Source organism: Muscardinus avellanarius, assembly GCF_963383645.1.
Source record: "Muscardinus avellanarius genome assembly, chromosome: 15".
NCBI lineage: Eukaryota > Metazoa > Chordata > Mammalia > Rodentia > Gliridae > Muscardinus > Muscardinus avellanarius.
The window spans coordinates 17,050,686-17,069,447 of NC_137801.1; positions in this window are offsets into that span (position 1 = coordinate 17,050,686).

An 18,762-nucleotide genomic window follows, 5' to 3' on the forward strand; every position below is an offset into this window, starting at 1 on the left:
AGTTCTCTATTTCATTTATTTCTGCCCTAATTTTGATGATTTCTTGTCTTCTGCTGGCTTTGGGAATAGACTGTTGCAGTCTTTCTAGGTCCTTGAGTTGCGTCATTAGGTTCTTTACTTGGTGATTCTCTGTCCTTCTTATGTGGGCACTCAATGCAATAAACTTTCCGCTTAGTACTGCCTTCATGGTGTCCCATAGGTTTTGGTAAGTTGTGTCTCTGTTTTCGTTTGTTTCCATAAATTTCTTTATTTCTTCCCTAATTTCTGCTCTTACCCATTCGTCATTCAATAGTGTATCATTCATTCTCCATGAATTTGAGTACTTTCTTTCGAGTTTCCTGTTGTTGATTTCTACTTTTATTCCATTGTGGTCTGAAAAGATGCATGGAATTATATTACATTTTTTGAATTTGCTGGTATTTTCTTTGTGTCCCAGGATGTGATCTATTTTGGAGAAGGTTCCATGGGCTGCTGAGAAGAAAGTGTATTCTGTAGTTCCTGGTTGAAATACTCTGAAAACGTCTATTAGGTCCATTTGGTTTATGGTTTCCTTTAGTTCTAGAGCGTCTTTACTCATCTTTTACCTTGAAGATCGATCCAGTGGTGTGAGAGGCGTATTAAAGTCTCCCAGAATTATTGTATTTGGGTCTACTTGGGATCTTATGTCCAGAAGGGTTTGTTTTACAAATGTGGTTGCACCCACATTTGGGGCATAAATATTTACTATCATTATATCTTCTTGGTGTATTGTTCCTTTTAGTAAAAGGAAGTGCCCTGATTTGTCTCTTTTGATGTGTTTTAGTTTAAAGTCTGTTTTTTTGGATATCAGGGTTGCTACCCCTGCTTTTTTTTATTTAAAACTTTACCTCTTTTCCTATATTTTTGCCAACTCTTTTATCAAATTTTCATTTCATTTTCCCCAAAGTTTAGAATTACATGTACAATTTTCTTTGAATGTTACCTAAGAGATTTTAACTTGAATGTTTATAAAAATTAAATATTAATCCCTACCTTTTCCCCCAGCAAACCATAAGATCTATTTGAATTAGTTAGCTTTCCATTCCTGAGACAAAATATATGAGAAAAGCACATTAATGGATGCAAACTGTATTTTGACTCATGGTTTCACAGGTCTCAGTCCATTGTCAGCCGGCTTCCCTAATTTGGATATGAGCTGTAGTAGAACATCATGGTAGTGAGAACATGCAGAAGTTGCTCACTTCATGGTGGTCAGAAAATAGAAAGAGAGAGAGGGATAAGGAGGGGCCAGAGACAAGGTGTAATCCTCAAAAGCTCACCCTCAGTGACCTCTTCATCCAAAGGAGCCTGCTCCAAATAAGACATTTACCTATTGATTCATCAAAAGAATAGTCCATTAGGTTAGATTCCTAATGATTCAGTTATATTCCAAAGTCCCACCTCTTTTCATTGCTACCTTGGGGATGAAGCCTCCAACAGGTGAATTTAGGGGGGACATGTCACAGCAAACTTTAAAAGATAATTACATATCATAATAATTATCGCCTACTTCTCAATTTATCTGTCATTGCTTTTATTTTTAAGTTTACAATATAGGAGTTCTATTTTTAGGAAATAAATAAAATGTATCTACATTCATAAATGTTTATAACTATTTCTCCTATACCTTACCTTCATGAGAATTTCCTTTATTAAATGATGTATTTATGTGAGGCAGGAATAGGCAGAGTATAATCTCTTCTTGATGGATTCCCTAAAAGTTTTTATATTTTTATATGCTTGAATGTGCAGACTTGCTTGATATACAATTTGACAGTGGCATTTTTTTCTTTTTCCTCCCAGGTAACTGATAATATCATCCATGCTACTCTGATGCCCAGTACTATCTGTGTTTTAGTTACTCCTCTGATGTTTGTTGAGATGAGAGAGGATAAAATAATGAATTAAATAGGAGAGGAAAATATGAATCAAAGTAAGTGAGGCTATGAGATAAGATACAAAATTAGACAAGAATTTAAAATTTTTTTCAGGAAAAAAAAATCAAGAGGTTGCCAGATAGAGAAGCATGAGAGAGAACTTTCTGGATTTAACTGTTCAGGATGGTGGTTCTCTTAGAACTTCATTCTTTTACTCTGTGTCCCATTCAGGAACTAAGTCTGCCTACTCTCCTGTCAGTAGCAGATCCACTATGTGTAATATTATTTTAAGCATTCAATTTTACTGTTGCGAGTGAAGTGAGGGGAAATTCAAGACAAATATGAGGAAATATCCTTTACAAAGTCAGATAGTTTAAATTAAACCCACATTTTAGATTACTTATGGTTAGGATGTAAATTTAAATCATTGATTTTTGCAAACTATCAAATTATTTTGGTAGTCAAAGCATTGGAAGTCTATTTTCCTCCTTGAAATAAAAATTAATAGGCTTTTATATTTGTATGCAGCAAACTTCACTATTTTTGTGTCCCTTCATCAATTTAAAGAAATGGACAGTCATATAAACACTACTGCAAAACACAGAACAGTTCTCTATCTTAGAGAATCCACTGAAAAGCCTTTATAATAGACAGTGAATCCCTACTCCCAATCCTTAAAAGATCTAATAGGTTTATCCCTATAGTTTTATTTTTGGAATGTTATAAAAGGCTAAAATGCAATATTCATTTACATGTTTTATGTTGACATATGCTTTCTTTCTTGTGCCATTAGGGATTGGAAACAGGAATGTTCTGCCTCTGAGTTATACTATCAGCCCTTTTTCATTTATTTATTTGAATTTTAAAATAGGGTCTTGCTAAGTAACTACATACTGGCCTAGAACCTGGGATCCTCCTATCTCAGCCTCCCAAACACTGAGATTACAGGGTTGCACACCACACCCGAGTATAAGGCACCATTATTTACAAGAAATAAATTTTGGAAGTAACCTCAGTGCACATCGATAGAGGAATCACAAAAAAAAAAAGAGGTTTACCAACTTTTTGTCTTTTTTGTGTTTGATGCTATGTAATTTTTCATTGTAGCTTCTCTCATCTTCAGCAGAGAAAATAGGATTTGTCAAAATTATATCATTAAAAGTTTAAAAAGCCACCAGTGGTCTACCTTAACGTTATCTCAACGAAAGAGTATACATAATTTATATGATATATTAGTCTGTTTAAAAAGTCATTTTAGATGATTTGGTTCATTAATACATTTTGTTAGCTGGACAAAATCACCTTTCATGTAGTAAATTTTTGGCAATTTACTAAATTTTTAAAATCTACTATTCAAACATCATTTCCAATGTGAGCTAATATGTTTAGTCGTCCCTCAAAACAGATGAATAGGTTTCACTAAAAGAGTTAGAAAAAATACTTCCATTCATTTTTCCCACAGGAAACATAGAACTCTCCAATAGACTTCTGTGATCAGTAGAGAATATTTCAATTCTGGGCTTGAGTGTGAGACCTAATTTCATACCGATTTACTAGCAAAAAGATTTAAAGTTCTACTTCCTGCATCCTGACTAGATATGAATCTGACCATTGTAGAAGTGTTTCTTATCCTGCAACCTATACAGGTGAGTCAGCTGTGTGCAATCCCAGGGCATACATAGTTTGGTTCAGGTTTTATCATTTCTTTCCTAGATTATTCCAATAGACTCTTAAGTGTACATTCAACCTCTAGCCACTGAATTTAAATCCACAATAAAGCAGGTAGAGGTGTGTGTATGGAGGAGTACTGCGGATAGAACCCAGGGAGACTCTACCCCAAATACACTCCAGCCCTATTTTTTGTTTATTTGATGAGTTGGTTTTGAACCAGAGTCTCGCTAGGTTACATACATTTCACTAAATTGCTGAGGCTGTCCTCAAATCTGTGATCCTCCTATCTCAAGTACTGGGATCACAGGCACATGCAACTATACCCAGCTCATTTTTGTAAATTTTGAAATAGCATCTCATGAAGTTGTTGAGGTTAGTTTCTAACCTTTGATCTTCCTCTCTCGGTCTTCCAAATACTGAGGTTCCGGGCATGTGCCACTGTGCCTGCTATCACTCATATATATCTTGATGTGGTCATTCATTGGCCATGATTATGCTTTAAAAGGTATATATGGAAAACTTTCTTCTTCCTGTGCAATTATCCTCTGTGAAAATGTTAAAATTTCAAGTGGCAGCACATAAAATGCAAAGGTCTGAGAAACTCGAGTTTAAATCCTAGTTCTGCCACTTTCTGGTAAAGGTGAAAATTTATTCAGAATATACCAGAGGTTGAAAATCGTGCTATGTGCTTTTGTGCCGACTTCTTGCCATTTGTGTAAACGTGGATGAGTCATTTAACCTTTTATCCTCATGAGGACTCTGGAAAGTGGTTGTTTTCCATCCCAGTAGTATAGTTTCTGTGCAGAAACTGAAACTAAGAGAGCTGAAATAACTTATTTAAGGTCACTTAACAAACACCTTTGGAAACTGAGATGCACATCTCAAGTCCGTTTGACTCTAAGTTAGATTTATTTTCAAATGGAATCCATTCATCTCTCAGGTACTTTTAATTTTTTTTTCTGAGCCTCAGTTTCTTCATCTATAAAACAGAAATAATTTCACAGGATGGCTGGTTGCATTAAGTCAATGGATATGATTTTTAAATGTTCAGCAAAAGAAGGAATACATTTTAGACAGGGCATGCAGCTAGCCTTAGGCTTCAACAGCTTGGACAAAGTTGGACTTTGGTGTCCTTAGTTTTGTCTTTCTTCACTCTATGTCTCCCTGACACCCAATCAGGGTTTATCTAGTCTACTTCATCATTCTACTTTCTATAATTTCAATGCATAGTTGCCATCTCCTTTTACCACAATGAGGTATTTGACTTATTTGTCTTTTTAGTCCATTACTCTGTTAGAGATGAATATGAAGGATAGGTATCAAGGTAGCAGGAGGTGAACCAGTAGTTCAGGAAGCATCAGAGATGGTTGGGGTCTTTAAAAGCTCACTGTCTTTGCATAAGGCTCTCTTCCATGAATAAAGCAGCCCCTAAAGCCCTAGTTATGGTCTTTCCCCATAAGCATCCTGGAGCCTATGGAGCAGAGTGTGGGCATCTCCCCTGGTCAGATGAGAAGCCCATCAGACCTACCGGTTGCTCTGCAGATAGGACCAGCCCACGCTCATGTCACTTCGTGAGCTGAGCAGACATGTGTGGGCTCGAGGCAGCTTGGTTTCCAGTCAGCCCTTCATCTGCTCTTCTCCTCCTGTGCAGATATGAGGCCAACTTCTGAACTGGTGAATCCATATGACAAGAAATCTTGTTGGGGAGATGCGGTGTCCCCCAAACTGATATGCATGCAGACGTGACCCAGAAACACAGTTTTTCCTTTCACCGGAGAGGCGGCACGATGCCAACTTCTCTCGCACAACCCTTGAGGGCGGCGCCTGTGTCACACATCTTTTGCTTTCAGCAGATGTTTCACAAGAGTGGCTGCCAGGGCATTTCTGTAGCACCGAAGGTGTTAAAACTTCAAGGCCTCCAGAATATGTCTGTGCTGACAGATTGGGGAAAACATGCTACAGCGCTTATGGTGATGAGCATGTAAAAATAGGGCACAGATGTCTAATTTAAAAGACAAGAAAATTTCTTGGCATTTACATCTTATTAGTCATTACTATGTTTTTCTTGTATTTTATTCACACATTTAACTTTGGGTGTGCCTCTGACTTGCTTTGCCAACTGCAAGTTACCATCCTATAAACCACTTCTCAAAAAAAAAAAAAAGAAAGAAAAAGGGAAATATAAAGATGATACATTCTCAAAGATCATTACAAGCAATGGCTCTGTCCGGTGAGCTTTGTTTAGAACTTCGTTTGGGCTTTAATATAACTTAGTACAAATTAATATATCATACTCTTGGCCATTTTGACCTTCAATGGTAACACAGAAGCAGATTGGAAGCTCACAAAATGTGCCTTTGAGGAAGACAGAAAACTGACTTTGAAAATTACATCCAGAGAGCTTTTCTTTGTTTTACTGGTTAGGCTTTAAGTTAATGTATATGACAATTAATGTATATGACTTTAATAATTTTATCCAATTCCCATCCATGCGGTATTGAACAAAATCTGAATGGAATAAAAAATAACTAGTGGTTCTACAGTTCCATAAACACTTCTCATATCCATTATCTTCTTATAAGTCTTTTGATTAAAAAAAAAAAGACTGGCTTGCAGACTAAATGGAGAGAAATGATCTCAACTCAATAGACAGTAGGGTTTCAGAATCTTCAAAATTCTATTGCAGCTGGCTGTGCTCACATGCCAAAAGAGAAAACAAAAGCAGAAAAACTAAAATCAGATGAATGGCTTTCCTTTTTGAACACACCTCAGGGCCAGTTTTTCTACAGCACAGAAAAGGAAGAATCCCGGTCTATGTTGATACATATCTCAGAGCAGAAGAGAGAAAATAATGCATGTTAGGAAAATCATCAAATCATGTGCTAATTAAATGCATAACACTGCCTGGTGCTCCTATTCTCATGGGCTCCTAACAAAAAGACACACACACACACACACACACACACACACACACAGAATGAACAGCAGAATAGAGCTGTGTGTGAACAGAATAGTGAGACATGCAACCAAACTGCCAATTTAAACAACTGATAACTGGGACTTCCAGGAAGATGGCGCCCGAGAAAAGCGGGGCTTAAGAGCCCCGCTAACAACCAATCTCCATTACCACAAAATCAGCGCCTTTCATAGCCAGAAAACACCATCACCAGAGAAACAAAAAAATCACCAGGCTCCAGAGAGAAAGTGGACTGAGAACAGAGCTCAGAGCCACAGAGGAAATACATCGGCCTCAGGCCCGAGGACGCGGCAGCAGCGCCATACTGCCTGTGGCAGCGGCAAATTCACTGGAAGGCTACAGCAAGCCGAGGTGAGCTGCTGTGGAACAGCCAGGTGGGATTTCTCGCCGCAGGTAAAATCTAAAGCTCCCAGTGGCTGAGCTCAGCACAAGCCGCAGGGATTCAGAGTGGAAATCAAAACCAAGAAGAAATACGCCAGCCTCACGGCTGAGGCTGTAACAGCAGCGCCATATTGCCACCAGCGGCAGCAGCAGTGAATTCACCGAGTCCAGTACAGCTACATCTCCGTACTCAAGAACAGTGAGTCAAATTGTGGGCCACAGAGGAGAAATCCCAGTACTGTACTCCCTGGGACTTGACCCAGTGGGGGAGTGGCTGTGGCAGAGATATCACACCATAGGAGAACGTGCAACCTGGCACCCCCCACAGTCTAAAGCAGCCTCTATCGACTCTCTGGGTGGGAGACTCTGTGATACAAAGTAAAGGAGTAGGGAGGTCTGAGATACTACTGACTCACGATCCAGAGCACCTTAAGTGAAGTCATAGTGACCCAAGGGAAGAACCCAGAGAAGGCACAAACTTCCGAAATCATGGGAAAGAGGAATAATACTGGAGCAATGAATGCCCACAACCCCACAACATCAGAACCTGATAAAACAGAAAATCAGAGATTTCTAGAAGATCAAATTAGGAAAATAACTGTAGAAATAATAGAGGTGCTTCGAAAAGAACTCAGAGAGAGCCAAAAAGAGATAAAGGATGCAATTAATGAAGTAAAGGCCTCAATTCAAAGCACAAACAACCGATTAGACCACATGGAGAACAGAATCTCACTCCTAGAAGATGACCATTCCTAAAATGAATGCATAGTTTCTAATCTAGGAAAAAATATCCGACATCAGGAATCTAATATTGAAGAAATATGGGCCCATTTTAAGAGAGCTAACCTAAGAATAATTGGAATAGAGGAGGGAAAAGAAAGTGAAACCAAAGGGATCAACAATCTCTTCAAGGAAGTAATAGCAGAAAATTTTCCAAACATAGAGCAAGAGGTTGATACACAGGTCCAGGAAACTTATAGAACTCCCTTTAGACAGGATCGGAGAAGAGGATCCCCACGCCACATAATTGTCAAAATAACCAATGTGGAAGCCAATCAGAGAATCTTAAAGGCAACAAAAACAAAGGACCAAGTGACATTCAGAGGCAAACCAATTAGAATCACTCCAGACTTCCCAAACCAAGTCATGAGAGCCAGAAGGGCTTGGAGTAACATATTCCAAACTGAAAGAAAACAACTTCCAGCCAAAAATTTCCTACCCAGCAAAACTTTCTATCAAATTAGATGGAGAAATAAGAAGCTTCCATGACAAACAGAAACTGAAGGAATTTATGTCTTCAAAACCAGCACTAGAGAAAATACTCAAAGAGATTAACTACAAAGAAGAAATAGGTAACACACACCAGAACCAGAGAAACAAGAGTTTCCATCCAACAGTCAACTAAGATTGGTTATCTGTGGAGATTCATTACTTATGTTAGTCTTTTACCTATCTCTAAATGGTATTGTTTGCCTTTATTGTTGTTAATTTTTAGGATTTCTAGTTGGAATATTAATATACCTTCAGATATAGCATCTGGAAATATTTTATCCCATTCTATTAGTAACTGTTAACTCTGTTTACATTTTCTTTGGATATACAATATTTTTTTTTTATTTTTTAGGGAGTTTGTATACTCTTCTGTTGCCTGTGCCATTGAAATCATATCCAAGAAATCACTGCCAATTTCAGTGTTGTGAGGTTTTATGACCCAGATTTTCTCCAAAATGTTTATAATCTTAAGATTTATATTTAGGTATTTTATCTATTTTGAGTTAATATTTGTATATGGGATTAGGTAAGGGTCCAACTTTATTCTTTTCCATGTAATTATTATGTTTCAACAATATTTAGTAAAAGATTATTATTTCCACCACCAAATGTTTGTGGAAACCTTGTCAAAAATAACTTGACAATATAGGGAAGAATTTAGCTCTAGGCTTTTATTTAACTCCAATGGTTTATATATCTGCCTTTAGAATAGTACTACACTGTTTCAATTATTGTAGCATTATATGGTTTGAAATCAGAAAATATATATCTTCTAGCTTTGTTCTTTTTCAAGATCATTTTGGGTATCTAGAGTCCATATTCCATATTAGGATAGACTTTTTTTGCTGAAAAATAAATATATAAATATATGATAGTTTCACCTAAAAAAATAGAAAAATATATTCTCTGGTAAGAAAGAAAGTAAAAAGAAATATTGAAATGTTATCTTTAAGTCATCAAAAGCCTTGGTATCAGACAAATGAAACTGTTATGTGAGATTATCATTTTTAATTTAGGATAAATTGCTATAATACTAGATGTCAACCATTAAGCCAAGCATGGGAGGGAGGGATTGGGAGAGAATGGGGTGGGGATCGGGTGGGGGCTGACTGGGCGATGTGTGTATGTATGTCTACAAAAGTTTGTATCCCATTATGATGTATGAATACAGTGCACCAATAAAAAAAAAGATAGAAAAAATAAACAACTGATAACTGAATGACTAACAAACTCTATGAATGCACATGCTGCTAAATTCTAGCCACGTTCCACACTTTCTGTGTGATGCTGTTGAAATCGAGAACCTTCTTTAAGCCTCCGTGTCCTCACAAGTAAAGTGTGGAGGTATCGTCAACCCACTCAAATGCTATAGCATGGCAGATATCAAATGCTATAGCAGGGCAGATATCGGCACATCCTAACAATAGCTAAGTGATTATGGTTTGTTGGTATTTGGATGTAATATTTTTAGAAAACAGTTCGAGAATTATTGATCAATAAAGCAGAATTCTATTTTAGCATGTTATAACAAGCTTTCTCAGCTAATCATATAGGGGAGTATTTTGCACAGTATTCTTTGCAATAAGCACATAACATTTTCAAAAGCTGATAATAAATTTGAATCTGCATCATTCAGGACAAAGCAGAGATAACCATTGTTACACTTTGGATGGGGAGTTCTGAGCCAGGCCTGTTCTCAGAGGCTGTGTATGGTTTATGAGCCTCCTCTTCCTACTTGTGGAAGCTGAGTGCCCACACAGCAGACTGTAGGGTGCTCAGGGTCTACCATTACAAATGTTTTCCCTTGTTCTTCGAAGGACACACTGCATAAGTGTTGTATTCATCACACAGAGTCCTCAAACCAAGAATTCTAATGAAATTTTTCTTCAGCTAATTCTCTCCTCTGGCAATTTCCAGGCACATCCTCCCTAACGACTCATAAAAAGCCCCTCTGCTCATTAATCTACAGGATTGAGATATTTTTAATCAGTTAAAATAATATATATGAAGAACATATCACTTTTCCTGAGGCATGGTAAGTACTCAATAAATGGTAACTATTATTATTATTATTATTATTATCATCATCATCATCATCATCATTATTAGTTCATCTATAGAAAATCAATCTCTAGCACACATTTAAAGCAATCATTAAAGTTAAAATCACTAATGCAATCACTATTTGTAATATATAATTTTACTATAATTATCTCTATCTTAATAATCCAAATATTACTAATAACTCACAGTGATTTCAATTATCATTAATTAATTCTAACTTTCCAACAATTTATGAGTTCTGGCAGGGTCAGCACTTGGCTAAAACACTGCAGTGGACATATTTATGCTTGCTTCTTTATATTTGGTTAGTATTCTTTCCTTTGTAAAGACTTGTTCCTGAAAGGGGTCTGAATATATTAACCCTTTGAAAGGAGGACTGTCTGATACAGGCTAAGGTGCAGTCTCTTGACCTTCCAAGTCCATTCCTGTGCCCTACTCTCTGGAGGCCTGGTTTCCACCTGGCAGCCAGAAAATCTCTGATGGTAAGGTGGGAGCACTTCACAACTGGACATAACTGTCCCTAGAGTGAGTGCCTCCCAAAGAGTCCTCCAAATGGCCAAAACTTCAAATCCAACAAAATTATTCTCAAGTGCTAGACTCCATGCCAAGAATGATAACTGAAGTCAGAGGATATTTTGAAGAGGTCGATCCAATGTCAGTGACCTTTACGTTACTTGGAAACTCTGCTGAGTAGTACTAATGTATCTAAAAGGTGGGATCATGAGCCCCAAAAGGTGTGTCCTGGGGGTGGCTGCTTGCTTCTTGAACATAGATGGCCTGTTGGCAGGGATGGCCTCCTATAGAGGAGACATATCATCAACATCAAAATTTAGGAAAAATCAAATCCTACAAATTAGGGAGGAAAATTGACCAAGTCATGCCTAGTGATAGGATTTCAAACATAGAAACTGGAAAATCTTAATTCTCCTTCAGAGGCCATCAAAGGTCTTCTATAAGTAGCTTGAATAACTTCCTTTCTTTGCCTCTACCTCTTTTTTCTTCCCTTTTCTCCTCTTCCTCCTCCTCCTTCTCCATCAACTCTTCTCCTAATCATTCTCCTTCTCTTCCTCCTCTTTCTCTGGCATCTTTTTAAATGTAAAAAATAAAATAAAACAAAAATAGCCATTATTGCTCAAGAGCCTCAGTTTGGTGTGGTGGTATACACCTGTGGTGGTACACACCTGTAATCCCAGTACTTGAGAGACTGAGATAAAAGGATTACATATGTGAGGAAGCCAGTTCCAGAAGTTTAGCATAATCCTCAGCAACCTAGCAAGATCTTTTTTAAAACAAAAGGTAAAAATTCTAGGGGTGTAGCTCAAGGGTAGAATACCACTGGGTTTAATTCTCAGTATCCCCCCAAAAAATAGTAACAATAACCAAAGAGCCACTGTTTGCCAAATCCTGAAAGGTAAGTAGCAGTTTCATGGAGAAAAGAGTATGTGAGCTACAGGATGATCTGGAAAGGCTCTGCACACAAGACAGAGATATGAATGTACTCACTCAATTTCTCAATTCTGGATCAGATACATGCAACAATTGTTTACCCAGTAATGCAGAGTGTAACATCAGAGTAGAGAATTCTTAAATGTTAGAAGACAAGTATGAAACCCCAGCTAAACCTGGAGGTCTAACAAATCTAGCTACTCTGTAGAGCAGGTAAGGGACACTTTTCTCTCTGATTGAGTCCATTCTTTTCCAGCATTCAGCATGAAAGGATTCTACAGGCAAAATGACCTCTTTCAAAATGGTTAGTAGACAACAGTCAGCAATATGGAAACCAGCAACCTGGAGGAGCTGTCAGAAAGGCAATGTGCCACTGGAGTTATGAACTCATTAATTAAATATCAGTGTATCAAATGGGCTATGAGCTATTAATTCGAAAGCTATTACTGGCTTTGAAGTTGAAATTATAAGCAAAGCAATTAAAAAGTAACTTCTCAATGAGAGTGTTAAGGGAACATCGTATCTGTTTACGTACATCAGTTCTTTAATTGGGGATTGAATTGCTCCCTTAAAAGTAATGATTATATAAATGATCAAACTACCTATTTTATTGCAAAGCCTGGGTGCTATAGTTAGAACAAGAATCTGCAGCTTTTTTTCTACTGCAGCAAAACCAGCAATTGCTGGTGCTTTCTCTGCACCACACAGGCAAATAGGGATCACTGTGAACAATAGAAATCTGGGTGTGAAATGAAATATTTGAGATATCAATGTTTGTTTTTACCTACTTCATTTTATCCCCTCTACCCTAAGAGAAGTCGGCTGTGACCAGATGGTGACCTCTGTACTTTGGGTCTGCAATGCCACATAAAGGTCCATGTGCTAAATAAAGACTTACTCTCCAATCCATGGGGCAATTGGGAGGTGGTGGGGCATTAGGAGGTGTTAGATGGTTTTAGAGCATTGAGGGTGTGCCCTTAAAAGGGGATAGAAGGACCCTTGTCTCTTTTTTTTCTCTTTCTTTAATTTCCAGCCATGAAATGAAGGAACTTCCTTAGATACATGCTCTAACCATGATGTGAGATCTCACCACAAGCCTAAAGCCATGGGGCCAGCCAACCATGGACTAACACTTCCACAAATGTCAGCAAAAATTAACTCTCATTTTAAGTTGATTATTTAGGGTATTTTGTTATAGTAACAGGAATATGACTACCACAATTGTAGTTTCACAATTCAGATTTGGATTACTGAAAGCATAACTTATTAGTTCACAGCATTGATTTTATTAACACACACATTTTTTCAGTTTGTGTGGTACTGGGAAATTGAACCCAGGAGAATTCTACTTTTGAGCCACACCCTAGTCCTTTATTTTTAAATTTTGAAACAGGATCTCTCACTATGTTAATTCACACTGACCTTGAAACTGTGATCCTCCTGTCTTAGCCTAAATACAGTGATTATAGGTGTAAACCACCACACCTGGCTTTAAAACTAGCATTTTTAATTATATCCTAAGAATTATGTTTCAGCACTTATCTCCTTCTGTGTATAATGGAATTCCCATTCTTGTCAATTCACATCCTTTCTTTTTTCTGCTTCTTGTCTTCTTTACTTTACTTGTATGGTCTTTTTTCTTCTTCCCTTCTACCTTTCTCAGTATCATTTCTTATTTGCTCGGTACTTTCTTGGTTTTAAACACACATATACAAACAGAACAGCTAATGTAATCTTGTGAAAATCAAGCATCTAAGTTTCATCCTCGATAAACATTAATTCAGTACAAACAAATACTCTCTCTGAAAAGAAGTTGTTTCTTTGGGCAGAGTTAACATTCTAGTTGTTTAGACCAAGACATCTTTTTCTTCCTATCATGCATGCATGTACCAACCACTGCTGGTAGGGGTTTGATTAATGGACTAAAACTTATTCTGAAGAAAAATGAATGCTTTTAGTGGATAGGAGGCAGAAATGCCTATAGTTTATAACCAGTGGCGAACCACTCTGAAAGAGCAGCTGGAGACTTTATATCTATTTAGTTGTGGTCTGTAGAAACTTCTATTATTTTTTTTCTCAGTGAATTCTAAAAGGTTCATTTATTCCTCCAAGTTGCAACTTTTCTTTTCTGTAACAAAACAAAAATAATGGCTTGCAGACCAAAACTGGCATTGGAAATCATCTGAAGCTGGGAAATTCATCCATTCAATAATGACATTGGAGGCACCTTCCTCTTCCTGTCAAAAAAACTATCTCCAAGAACGTGAGATAGAACTCAACACATGACTAGTCCTGTCTTCATAGGACTTACACTCTAGCATGCATAACAGTGTAATCAAACACCAACATTATAAGTCAGGCATGTAATCCCAGTACCTGAGAGATCTGAGACAAGAGAATCGCAAATTCAAGGACAGCCTCAGCAATGTAGTGAGACACTCAACTACATAGTGAGACCCTATTTGATTTCAAAAAAAAAAATTAAAAAGTTCTAAGGGTGTATCTCAGAGGGAGAATGCTCCTGGATACACACACACACACACACACACACACACACACACACACACATACATATATATATACACATATATACACATATAATATACATATATATGGAAAATGAATATTTCTATACATATATGAAGTATCAAAATTATATAAATAGGAAATATTTCATGTGTATATAATAAATATATACATGAAATATCAACTTTATCATGGAGACACTGAATTCTCAGCACACAGTGGTTAAGAAAATCTTTCTTTTCATCTTTTGGAATACCTTACATTAGCCACCAGTTAATCCCAGGCATTGTAATGGACAGAATGGTTGTGCTATACTCAAACCCATATGGTGAAGTGTAATATCCATTGTGATGGTATTGGGTGTGTGGCTTTGGTTGGTAATTAGGTCATGAAGATGGAGCCCTCGTGCATGGGATCAATACCCTTATAATAAAGAACACAAGAGGTTCATCTCTTTGCTATTCACCTTATGAGAAGAAGATAAAATAGTCAATTGTGACCTAGAAGGAGGACCTTCACCAGAACCAAGCCATATTGGCATCCCAGTGGTGGAATGCTCAGCCTTTAGAACTGCAAGCATTAAATGTATACTGTGTAAGCCACCATGTCTATGGTATTTTCATTCTAGCAGCCTGACACGTATCAAAGAAATGGAATGGAATAAGAAGGTTTCAGGAGTAACATAACCAAGAGAGAAGCTGTCTATTGTGGTGCCCACTTTGGTACCAAGCAACAGGGGCTCCAATCCCAACCTTTCCAATTAAAAGACATATGTTATTAAAAAAGATAACCCTCTTAGAGAGTCACTTCTATCATTTGCTTGATGGAGACCCTACTCAAAAGGCTTTGTAAGGATATAATAGGATAATATATGTAAAACACTTAACACAGTGTTTTCTCCTCAGCAGGCAAGTGTAAGCATCCCCATGAGGCTTTGGTTTGTTTTGACAGCCAGAAGCCTGCTAAAGAAATGCTGGCAGACTCTCTTTCATCCAGGTGCAACCAGAACTGGGGGCGAGGATGTGAAGAGAGAGCGAGCCTGTCTGATGTCTTCCCCTGGGCTCCTGAAGACACATGGGTAGTTAGTGTCCCCTGGGCCAGGCAGAAAGATTTTGTAAATTCTGTGAGTGCTGGATTCTGCAGTAATACCTCACTTTTTACACTCCACAGCTCTTCTGGAAATAATTTATACTGTTTACCTAAAACAGAGCCAAGACCATCAGATTAGCAAAATCCAGGATTCATATTTATCCTGTTGTTAATGAATGGTGGGATGGAAGATACAAGCACAATTATCCCATCATAACAGATTTGCCTCATTTCTGCAACATGCTAGATTTTTGATCTTTGAAACAAAAGGAAACAATAAGTAGCTGCATTTCTCATAAGTTTTCCTGCCACATCAATATTCTCTCGCAACTATACTCCTGATTCTTTTAAATATGGGCAAACAAATCACATTCTCAAAGGTATTAATGCTCATAAATCTTAAAATCTCTTAAATCTCAAAAGAAATAGTTGATGTAATTAAAAAGTGAAAATCTATCATTTAAAAATAGTTTGAAACAGCATATTTGTCATTTGTATTATCATACTTAATACTCTGAATTTATTTGTGGCTTTCCAGCTGAAAAGAAAAAAGAGAAGACAGAGCTTCATTCTCACTTCACATCCATTATTTTACAGTTAAAAACTATTATAAGAGAAAGTGTATCTGGGGACAAGACTGTATATATAGGTTTCTAGGAGGGAGGTGGAAAAATCATGAAAGATAAGAATATTCATATCCTCATCTGTAAAAAAGAATATGTTCTAACTTTACTAGTTTATCTCTTTCCCTGAAAATTTTTATTGTCCACAGAATCTACATGCCTAAGATGTAATTTAGCCATGGCAGCAAGTAGAGGTCACCTCCTCTAGGTCTAACATAATTAATGAAGGCAAATGGGCAGTCCAGAAGGGATTTAAGAAAATTAATTTAATAAGTCATTGTGAAGATATTTTACATGGTTGGCTCTGTGCTAAGTGCTCTGGGAAATGCAGGAGCTGGATAATACAAGGTCACTTGCTCAAATAAGACACATACTCAGGGCAAACACAAAGGAAGATGGAAGGCTCATTAAAATACTAACAAACTTCACAAACCTTTATTAAAACTTTATACAGCTGAGCCAAGATAGACTACTCATAATCTCTGAACCTCAGCACCTCTGTTTTTTTCCAAGTCCTTTGTCACATGGGCACTTAGTAAACTGAATATTGTTATATAATTTTCCCCATTGCTTTAGCACATCATAATACTTTAGGGTTTTGTACCTAATATACAACCTTAGGTCACCTTATTATGTGATTGTATGAGGACCAAATATAATGATCAGATGAATATTATACAAATTCCTTCTAAATAAAAATGGGTTTTCCATGCATGGAATTTTGCTAGAGTAATACAAACAGTTGGATATTTATCTAATACTATGAAAACACTACCAGCACAAGATGGGGTCCTATTTTCTTCTGGGCCTTAGCCCTGTGCTTAGCACCTATGTCTGGTAGAAGAACCAAAATCAAATCTGTATTCCAAATCAGAAGTGTTATACCTTTGTTTACATAAAACTATCTTTATTTTGAGCCATTTGGGGATTACTTTAAATACATCCAAAAGTAAACTGAAAAGGAAAATGAATGTCCGCATATCCAGCCTCCACAGTAACCAACTCCTACTTTCCCACACTCTGGCCCACTTCCTACATGTACATCGCTATGAATAAGTAGGAATAATTTTAATGTAGTGTTATAAAAGTTAAAAAGAAAACAGCTAGAAATGAATTAGTGAGTGGAGATCATATATGCTAAAGTACAAGCTCACAAAATCTGGAAGCCCAGGGAGTCATGGGTCAGTCCATGGAATGATTATCCGTTGCCCACTCTAGGGAACATGGAATGTGAGGGACCTTATCAAGATAGGCTTGTCCAGTTTGATATCAACTAGCTGTAGGACTAAAGTGGGTGGTTTAAGGGAGCTACCCAGGATAGAACCTTGTATCTCAATTTCACATTTTTTTTCTGGAAACTCTGTCACCAAAATGAAGTATCTTCTTGACTTGTGTAATCAAACCTCAGACTAGTGCTTTTTAATGCCAGATTGTCATTGAAAAGCATAGTGGGAAATTGGGGTAATGTGGCCTCAGCTTCTCTGCTGAGATGCAAAGGACAATACAGAAGAGGCTGAGCTGATGATGGTCTGGCAAATCACCATACATATATTAGCCCATTAAAACTGCCAAAACTCTTGATAAACAGACATTACTAATCTTACCTCTTGCAGATGCAGAGACTGGCACATAAAAGGTTAAGTAACTCATTTGAAGTCACTCAGCTAGAAGAGGCATAATGTAAAACTGTCATATATGAATCTAAAATCTATGATTCAATCAACTGCACATCCTATTTCCTAGCATTATGTCAACAAGAATATAATAAAATAGTCATTTCATGATCTATTTTTATTTTTTAATATATTTAATTGATCTGACAATTTAGTTAACTTATTAAGATAGGAAATTAGGAGAGATCAATATGAGTTACTCTTAATAAAAACATGCACTACATCCTTTTATAATCACTTATGCATTTTACATTTAATATTCAATTCTAGATTTTAGTTCATTGTCTACTTCACATTCATCTCCACTTTCAAAATCTAAGTTTTTTCTTACTTCTGAAACTTGAACTGAGGCTTCTGGTTAAGTGTGAATATTTTAACTTGTTGGATTACTCTAATTACACCCAAATCTTCAGTGGTAAAGGAAAAGGAAAATCAGGTAATAGAAACAACAAAAAAAATTAGAAAGTAGAAAATAGAACAAGTAAGATTCTAGAGGAAGAATATAAAAGCCAGTGAAAATAATAACAAAAATAAAAGATGTGAATATATGCTAGAGAATCCTAGAAGGAAGCATACATTAGAGGTTTAATCATTTCTAAAAATGATTTCCATGTAAAGCTAAGATAGGTTGACTTCAAAGCCTCTATGAGAAGCTAAAGACTCTGAGAAACTCTCCCATCTCATTAAGCAAGAAAACTGGCAGGTGCCCTATGCTTTCCTTGCATTAACTTTGGATCTGAAACACCAGGACCAACTCAGGACAGAACTGATGCACTTGGAAGAATAATCAAAACTGCACATGCTGAGTTCTGAAGCCCCCGCTTTTCTTACCTTGGCTTGCTCTTTCTTCACCCCTGGCATATATATTTATATTTCTAAACAGATATGATATCTAGATTCTGGCTAAATTAAAGACTAAGTAGATAAACAGATTGGCAGAAAGCAATGGCTATGGGTGCTCCAAAGGAACAGCCCAACTCTATCATCCTACTAAGACATAAAAAGAAAAACACTCATGGACATAGAACTCTCATGTTTTACTGCTCACATGAAAGAAGAAACAAGATTCAATAGAAGGGGGGAAAGATTCTAATAGAGAAAAGTGTATGTGAAGGGAGACAATGCCGAGATGAAAACCTAAAATG